This window comes from Rutilus rutilus (genome assembly GCF_951802725.1).
Source record: "Rutilus rutilus genome assembly, chromosome: 5".
NCBI classification, from domain to species: domain Eukaryota; kingdom Metazoa; phylum Chordata; class Actinopteri; order Cypriniformes; family Leuciscidae; genus Rutilus; species Rutilus rutilus.
Window position 1 is genome coordinate 22,592,021 of NC_140213.1, and position 9,111 is coordinate 22,601,131.

The following is a 9,111-nucleotide window of genomic DNA, read 5'->3' on the forward strand; positions in this document are numbered from 1 at the left end:
CATTGTAAATCATAGTAAATAATACTGAAATGAGGTGTATCAAGGTAAATCATGCTAGAATCCTAATAAATCATTCTGGAACATGGTATATGATAGTAAATCATGCTAGAATCATATTAAATAATTCTAGAATGTGGCAAATCGTTGTGGGAGGAGCCTATTTTACTCAAATGGCTATAACTCAAGAAGTAAATGAGATATCTTCACCAAACTCAGTACACATGTGTATGGGTTCAATTTGAGGTCACAGTAAACAATTTTATGGAGATCGGACCATAGGTGGCGCTATAACTGTTAAAAAGCTTTAAAACCATATATATCCCATGGCAAATTGCCTGTATTGGCTGTAAATGGTCTTTTCCATCTATTATGTCAGTGGTTACATGCTTGCTAAATAAATCTTAATAACTTTTGATGCTTTTGTGCTTAAATGCCTTAAAGGCCTTAACTGCTTGAACCCCGATAAATGCTGCTTGCAGCTTTAATTATTATTATTATTATTCCGCCCTAAAACGCATCGTGCAGCCCAAACCGTAAGAGCTGGAGCTTTGAAACTTGGCCAAATGGTAGTCCTCAATTTGGGGAGAACCTATCAAAGTATGGCCCAGATTGGCCCATAGGTGGAGCTATAATGACCACATTTACTAAATTGCTCATAACTCCTAGACAGTTTGTCCTAGAATCTCAATTTTAGCATCACTGTGATCCCTGGCTCCAGACGGACAAGATGGCTATCTCCAAATTCGCCTACGAGCAAAAAAAAAATTTATATGGGCACTTTAGTCCAAAACCTACTTTGGCCAACTAGTCCCTGGTTTTTGGCCCAATCCAGACCAGACCAGTCTAGGACAATTCTCTGGACTCTCTAGATCAATAATTATTGAAAAAAAGTTGAACTTTTGCATTGGCCTGGCTGTAACAGGGTCATTTAGGAAAGGGGTGGGACATAAAAACACTCAAAAGCCTATACAACCTAAGGGAAAACCCCAAACTTCACAAAAATCGATGAGCATATGTGTCAGAACATGGTGAAGAAGCATGCCAAGTTTCGTGAAGATCGGACAATAGGTGGCGCTATAACTGTCCAAAACGTCTCTTCTTATTAGGGGTTCAAGCATGAAATGCTGAAACCCTATTGTAATCGTGCTGATTTTTATTATTATTATTATTATTATTCCGCCCTAAAACGCATCGTGCAGCCCAAACCGTAAGAGCTGGAGCTTTGAAACTTGGCCAAATGGTAGTCCTCAATTTGGGGAGAACCTATCAAAGTATGGCCCAGATTGGCCCATAGGTGGAGCTATAATGACCACATTTACTAAATTGCTCATAACTCCTAGACAGTTTGTCCTAGAATCTCAATTTTAGCATCACTGTGATCCCTGGCTCCAGACGGACAAGATGGCTATCTCCAAATTCGCCTACGAGCAAAAAAAAAATTTATATGGGCACTTTAGTCCAAAACCTACTTTGGCCAACTAGTCCCTGGTTTTTGGCCCAATCCAGACCAGACCAGTCTAGGACAATTCTCTGGACTCTCTAGATCAATAATTATTGAAAAAAAGTTGAACTTTTGCATTGGCCTGGCTGTAACAGGGTCATTTAGGAAAGGGGTGGGACATAAAAACACTCAAAAGCCTATACAACCTAAGGGAAAACCCCAAACTTCACAAAAATCGATGAGCATATGTGTCAGAACATGGTGAAGAAGCATGCCAAGTTTCGTGAAGATCGGACAATAGGTGGCGCTATAACTGTCCAAAACGTCTCTTCTTATTAGGGGTTCAAGCATGAAATGCTGAAACCCTATTGTAATCGTGCTGATTTTTATTATTATTATTATTATTATTCCGCCCTAAAACGCATCGTGCAGCCCAAACCGTAAGAGCTGGAGCTTTGAAACTTGGCCAAATGGTAGTCCTCAATTTGGGGAGAACCTATCAAAGTATGGCCCAGATTGGCCCATAGGTGGAGCTATAATGACCACATTTACTAAATTGCTCATAACTCCTAGACAGTTTGTCCTAGAATCTCAATTTTAGCATCACTGTGATCCCTGGCTCCAGACGGACAAGATGGCTATCTCCAAATTCGCCTACGAGCAAAAAAAAAAATTTATATGGGCACTTTAGTCCAAAACCTACTTTGGCCAACTAGTCCCTGGTTTTTGGCCCAATCCAGACCAGACCAGTCTAGGACAATTCTCTGGACTCTCTAGATCAATAATTATTGAAAAAAAGTTGAACTTTTGCATTGGCCTGGCTGTAACAGGGTCATTTAGGAAAGGGGTGGGACATAAAAACACTCAAAAGCCTATACAACCTAAGGGAAAACCCCAAACTTCACAAAAATCGATGAGCATATGTGTCAGAACATGGTGAAGAAGCATGCCAAGTTTCGTGAAGATCGGACAATAGGTGGCGCTATAACTGTCCAAAACGTCTCTTCTTATTAGGGGTTCAAGCATGAAATGCTGAAACCCTATTGTAATCGTGCTGATTTTTAGGGGTTCAAGCACGAAGTGCTGAAACCCTATTGTAATTGTACTGATTTTTATTATTATTTTTCTTCTCCGCTAAAACGCATCGTGCAGCCCAAACCGTATGAGCTGGAACCTTGAAACTTTGCCAGATGGTAGTACAAAAATCGAGGAGAGGTTCAGAGAGTATGACCCCGATTGGCCCATAGGTGGCGCTATAGCAACCAAAAGCGCGAAACTGTTCATAACTCCTAGACCGTATGTCGTAGACTCAAGTGTCTTATATCATTGGAAAGCTGGACACTTGAAGAACAAAACGTATATCTCCGATTTCATTTCCGGTATGCAAATTTTTCCGCCATTTTGAATTTTGTTATAAACCTACTTTTGCGAACTAGTCCTAGGTTTTTCGTCCGATCGGAACCAAACCAGTGCAGAAATGTTCTCTGGAGTCTGAATATCAATAATTATCGAAAAAAAGTCGAAATTTCGATTCACGGTCGCTAAGGGGCGCCAAAATGTATGTTGTGGGAGGAGCCTATTGTACTAAAACAGCTATAACTCCAGAAATGAATGAGGTATCTTCACCAAACTTGGTACGTATATGTAAGAGGTCAATCTGAGGTCACAGTAAAAAAATCGTGGCGATTGGCCACATGGTGGCGCTATAACATGAAAAAAACATAAAACAGGCTATAACCACCTGACCGTTAGTCCGATTGACTTGAAAATTGGCATGCAGTGTCTTGGTCCAAGGCCCCATGTATGTCTATGAGGACATTGGTGTATCTCAAAAAACATGGCCGCCATCGGCCAATGAAGTTTGAGCACCTATTAGACAAGGTTAACGGAGGCCGATCGGAACGAAACTCGGTGGGCATGTTCGACTCATGGCCCTAGAGGTCTGTAAGAATTTTGAAAGAAATCGGCCACTAGTTGGCGCTAACGAGTTTTATGGCTCTGTAATCACGTGGTGTTACACTTATTGTCACAAAATGCATATCATTTAATAGATCTGCTCATGCTGAACAACTTTGCCTCAAGAACCATTGCTGTCAATCAAACCGTTCATTAATTATTCGCGAATATGTTAAAAACCTACTTTTGCGAACTAGTCCTAGGTTTTTCGCCCGATCGGAACCAGACCAGTCTAGGACAATTCTATGGACTCTCTAGATCAATAATTATCAAAAAAAAGTTGAACTTTTGCATTTTGCGCATGGCTATAATAGGGTCATAAAGAAAATGGGTGTGGCAAAATGCACTAAAAAGCCTATAAATCATAAATGAAAACTCAGAACTTCACAAAAATTGGTGGGAATATGTGCCATAACATCTTTAACAAGCATGCCAAATTTTATGGAGATCGGACCATAGTTGGCGCTATAATTGTTAAAAAGCTTTAAAACCATATATTTCCTATGGTAAATTGCCTGTATTGGCTGCAAATGGTCTGTTTCATCTATGATCAAATAATTTTCATATCATAATGTTCAAAACTAGTGCAGTACAATTCTCTGGACTCTCTAGATCAATAATTATCAGAAAAAGTTGAACTACTTCATTTGGATGACTATAATAGGGTCACTTCAATACGTGGCCTTGACCAAGTGTCCCCGAAAGCTTATATCTTTTAAGATGCTCAGACCTTCTTAAAAACAAGTCAGAACATGTGAAATATCACTCTAAACATGCATGAACATTTTCAGACAGATCACACACACACACACACACACACACACACACAAATGTTGTTTTTTCAATGCTATTGGGATATGTCATTATGAAAATATATTTGAATGGTCTATAAACACTTCACAAAGTCTTTGTAAACTATTAATCAGATTATTCAGAATTTATTCAGAAACCTAACTTCACATAATTGCTAACAATGTGGTAAATCATGGTAAATCACGCTAAAAACATGGTAAATCATAGTAAATAATACTAGAATGTGGTGTATCAAGGTAAATCATACTATAATCCTGGTACATCATTCTAGAACATGGTATATCATGGTACATCATGCTAGAACATGGTAAATCATGGTAAACGTTGCTAGAACAGGGTAAATCATGGTAAACTATGATAAATCATGATAAACTATGGTGAACCATGCTAGAATCACAGTAAACAATGGTAAATCATACTAGAATGTATGGTAAATCATACTAGAATGTAGTATATCATGGTAAATCCTGCTAGAATATGGCAAATCATGCTAGAATCATAGTAAATAATACTAGAATGTGGTAAATTGTTGTGGGAGGAGCCTATTTTACTAAAATGGCTATAACTCAAGAAGTAAATGAGATATCTTCACCAAACTCAGTACACATGTGTATGGGTTCAATTTGAGGTCACAGTAAACAATTTTATGGAGATCGGACCATAGGTGTCGCTATAACTGTTAAAAAGCTTTAAAACCATATATTTCCTATGGTACATTGCCTGTATTGGCTGTAAATTGTCTTTTTCATCTATTATGTCAGTGGTTACATGCTTGCTTAATAAAACTAATAACTTTTGATGCTTTTGTGCTTAAAGGCCTTAAAGGCCTTAACTGCTTGAACCCCGATAAATGCTGCTTGCAGCTTTAATTATTATTATTATTATTATTATTCCGCCCTAAAACGCATCGTGCAGCCCAAACCGTAAGAGCTGGAGCTTTGAAACTTGGCCAAATGGTAGTCCTCAATTTGGGGAGAACCTATCAAAGTATGGCCCAGATTGGCCCATAGGTGGAGCTATAATGACCACATTTACTAAATTGCTCATAACTCCTAGACAGTTTGTCCTAGAATCTCAATTTTAGCATCACTGTGATCCCTGGCTCCAGACGGACAAGATGGCTATCTCCAAATTCGCCTACGAGCAAAAAAAAAAATTTATATGGGCACTTTAGTCCAAAACCTACTTTGGCCAACTAGTCCCTGGTTTTTGGCCCAATCCAGACCAGACCAGTCTAGGACAATTCTCTGGACTCTCTAGATCAATAATTATTGAAAAAAAGTTGAACTTTTGCATTGGCCTGGCTGTAACAGGGTCATTTAGGAAAGGGGTGGGACATAAAAACACTCAAAAGCCTATACAACCTAAGGGAAAACCCCAAACTTCACAAAAATCGATGAGCATATGTGTCAGAACATGGTGAAGAAGCATGCCAAGTTTCGTGAAGATCGGACAATAGGTGGCGCTATAACTGTCCAAAACGTCTCTTCTTATTAGGGGTTCAAGCATGAAATGCTGAAACCCTATTGTAATCGTGCTGATTTTTATTATTATTATTATTATTATTCCGCCCTAAAACGCATCGTGCAGCCCAAACCGTAAGAGCTGGAGCTTTGAAACTTGGCCAAATGGTAGTCCTCAATTTGGGGAGAACCTATCAAAGTATGGCCCAGATTGGCCCATAGGTGGAGCTATAATGACCACATTTACTAAATTGCTCATAACTCCTAGACAGTTTGTCCTAGAATCTCAATTTTAGCATCACTGTGATCCCTGGCTCCAGACGGACAAGATGGCTATCTCCAAATTCGCCTACGAGCAAAAAAAAAAATTTATATGGGCACTTTAGTCCAAAACCTACTTTGGCCAACTAGTCCCTGGTTTTTGGCCCAATCCAGACCAGACCAGTCTAGGACAATTCTCTGGACTCTCTAGATCAATAATTATTGAAAAAAAGTTGAACTTTTGCATTGGCCTGGCTGTAACAGGGTCATTTAGGAAAGGGGTGGGACATAAAAACACTCAAAAGCCTATACAACCTAAGGGAAAACCCCAAACTTCACAAAAATCGATGAGCATATGTGTCAGAACATGGTGAAGAAGCATGCCAAGTTTCGTGAAGATCGGACAATAGGTGGCGCTATAACTGTCCAAAACGTCTCTTCTTATTAGGGGTTCAAGCATGAAATGCTGAAACCCTATTGTAATCGTGCTGATTTTTAGGGGTTCAAGCACGAAGTGCTGAAACCCTATTGTAATTGTACTGATTTTTATTATTATTTTTCTTCTCCGCTAAAACGCATCGTGCAGCCCAAACCGTATGAGCTGGAACCTTGAAACTTTGCCAGATGGTAGTACAAAAATCGAGGAGAGGTTCAGAGAGTATGACCCCGATTGGCCCATAGGTGGCGCTATAGCAACCAAAAGCGCGAAACTGTTCATAACTCCTAGACCGTATGTCGTAGACTCAAGTGTCTTATATCATTGGAAAGCTGGACACTTGAAGAACAAAACGTATATCTCCGATTTCATTTCCGGTATGCAAATTTTTCCGCCATTTTGAATTTTGTTATAAACCTACTTTTGCGAACTAGTCCTAGGTTTTTCGTCCGATCGGAACCAAACCAGTGCAGAAATGTTCTCTGGAGTCTGAATATCAATAATTATCGAAAAAAAGTCGAAATTTCGATTCACGGTCGCTAAGGGGCGCCAAAATGTATGTTGTGGGAGGAGCCTATTGTACTAAAACAGCTATAACTCCAGAAATGAATGAGGTATCTTCACCAAACTTGGTACGTATATGTAAGAGGTCAATCTGAGGTCACAGTAAAAAAATCGTGGCGATTGGCCACATGGTGGCGCTATAACATGAAAAAAACATAAAACAGGCTATAACCACCTGACCGTTAGTCCGATTGACTTGAAAATTGGCATGCAGTGTCTTGGTCCAAGGCCCCATGTATGTCTATGAGGACATTGGTGTATCTCAAAAAACATGGCCGCCATCGGCCAATGAAGTTTGAGCACCTATTAGACAAGGTTAACGGAGGCCGATCGGAACGAAACTCGGTGGGCATGTTCGACTCATGGCCCTAGAGGTCTGTAAGAATTTTGAAAGAAATCGGCCACTAGTTGGCGCTAACGAGTTTTATGGCTCTGTAATCACGTGGTGTTACACTTATTGTCACAAAATGCATATCATTTAATAGATCTGCTCATGCTGAACAACTTTGCCTCAAGAACCATTGCTGTCAATCAAACCGTTCATTAATTATTCGCGAATATGTTAAAAACCTACTTTTGCGAACTAGTCCTAGGTTTTTCGCCCGATCGGAACCAGACCAGTCTAGGACAATTCTATGGACTCTCTAGATCAATAATTATCAAAAAAAAGTTGAACTTTTGCATTTTGCGCATGGCTATAATAGGGTCATAAAGAAAATGGGTGTGGCAAAATGCACTAAAAAGCCTATAAATCATAAATGAAAACTCAGAACTTCACAAAAATTGGTGGGAATATGTGCCATAACATCTTTAACAAGCATGCCAAATTTTATGGAGATCGGACCATAGTTGGCGCTATAATTGTTAAAAAGCTTTAAAACCATATATTTCCTATGGTAAATTGCCTGTATTGGCTGCAAATGGTCTGTTTCATCTATGATCAAATAATTTTCATATCATAATGTTCAAAACTAGTGCAGTACAATTCTCTGGACTCTCTAGATCAATAATTATCAGAAAAAGTTGAACTACTTCATTTGGATGACTATAATAGGGTCACTTCAATACGTGGCCTTGACCAAGTGTCCCCGAAAGCTTATATCTTTTAAGATGCTCAGACCTTCTTAAAAACAAGTCAGAACATGTGAAATATCACTCTAAACATGCATGAACATTTTCAGACAGATCACACACACACACACACACACACACACACACAAATGTTGTTTTTTCAATGCTATTGGGATATGTCATTATGAAAATATATTTGAATGGTCTATAAACACTTCACAAAGTCTTTGTAAACTATTAATCAGATTATTCAGAATTTATTCAGAAACCTAACTTCACATAATTGCTAACAATGTGGTAAATCATGGTAAATCACGCTAAAAACATGGTAAATCATAGTAAATAATACTAGAATGTGGTGTATCAAGGTAAATCATACTATAATCCTGGTACATCATTCTAGAACATGGTATATCATGGTACATCATGCTAGAACATGGTAAATCATGGTAAACGTTGCTAGAACAGGGTAAATCATGGTAAACTATGATAAATCATGATAAACTATGGTGAACCATGCTAGAATCACAGTAAACAATGGTAAATCATACTAGAATGTATGGTAAATCATACTAGAATGTAGTATATCATGGTAAATCCTGCTAGAATATGGCAAATCATGCTAGAATCATAGTAAATAATACTAGAATGTGGTAAATTGTTGTGGGAGGAGCCTATTTTACTAAAATGGCTATAACTCAAGAAGTAAATGAGATATCTTCACCAAACTCAGTACACATGTGTATGGGTTCAATTTGAGGTCACAGTAAACAATTTTATGGAGATCGGACCATAGGTGTCGCTATAACTGTTAAAAAGCTTTAAAACCATATATTTCCTATGGTACATTGCCTGTATTGGCTGTAAATTGTCTTTTTCATCTATTATGTCAGTGGTTACATGCTTGCTTAATAAAACTAATAACTTTTGATGCTTTTGTGCTTAAAGGCCTTAAAGGCCTTAACTGCTTGAACCCCGATAAATGCTGCTTGCAGCTTTAATTATTATTATTATTATTATTATTCCGCCCTAAAACGCATCGTGCAGCCCAAACCGTAAGAGCTGGAGCTTTGAAACTTGGCCAAATGGTAGTCCTCAATTTGGGG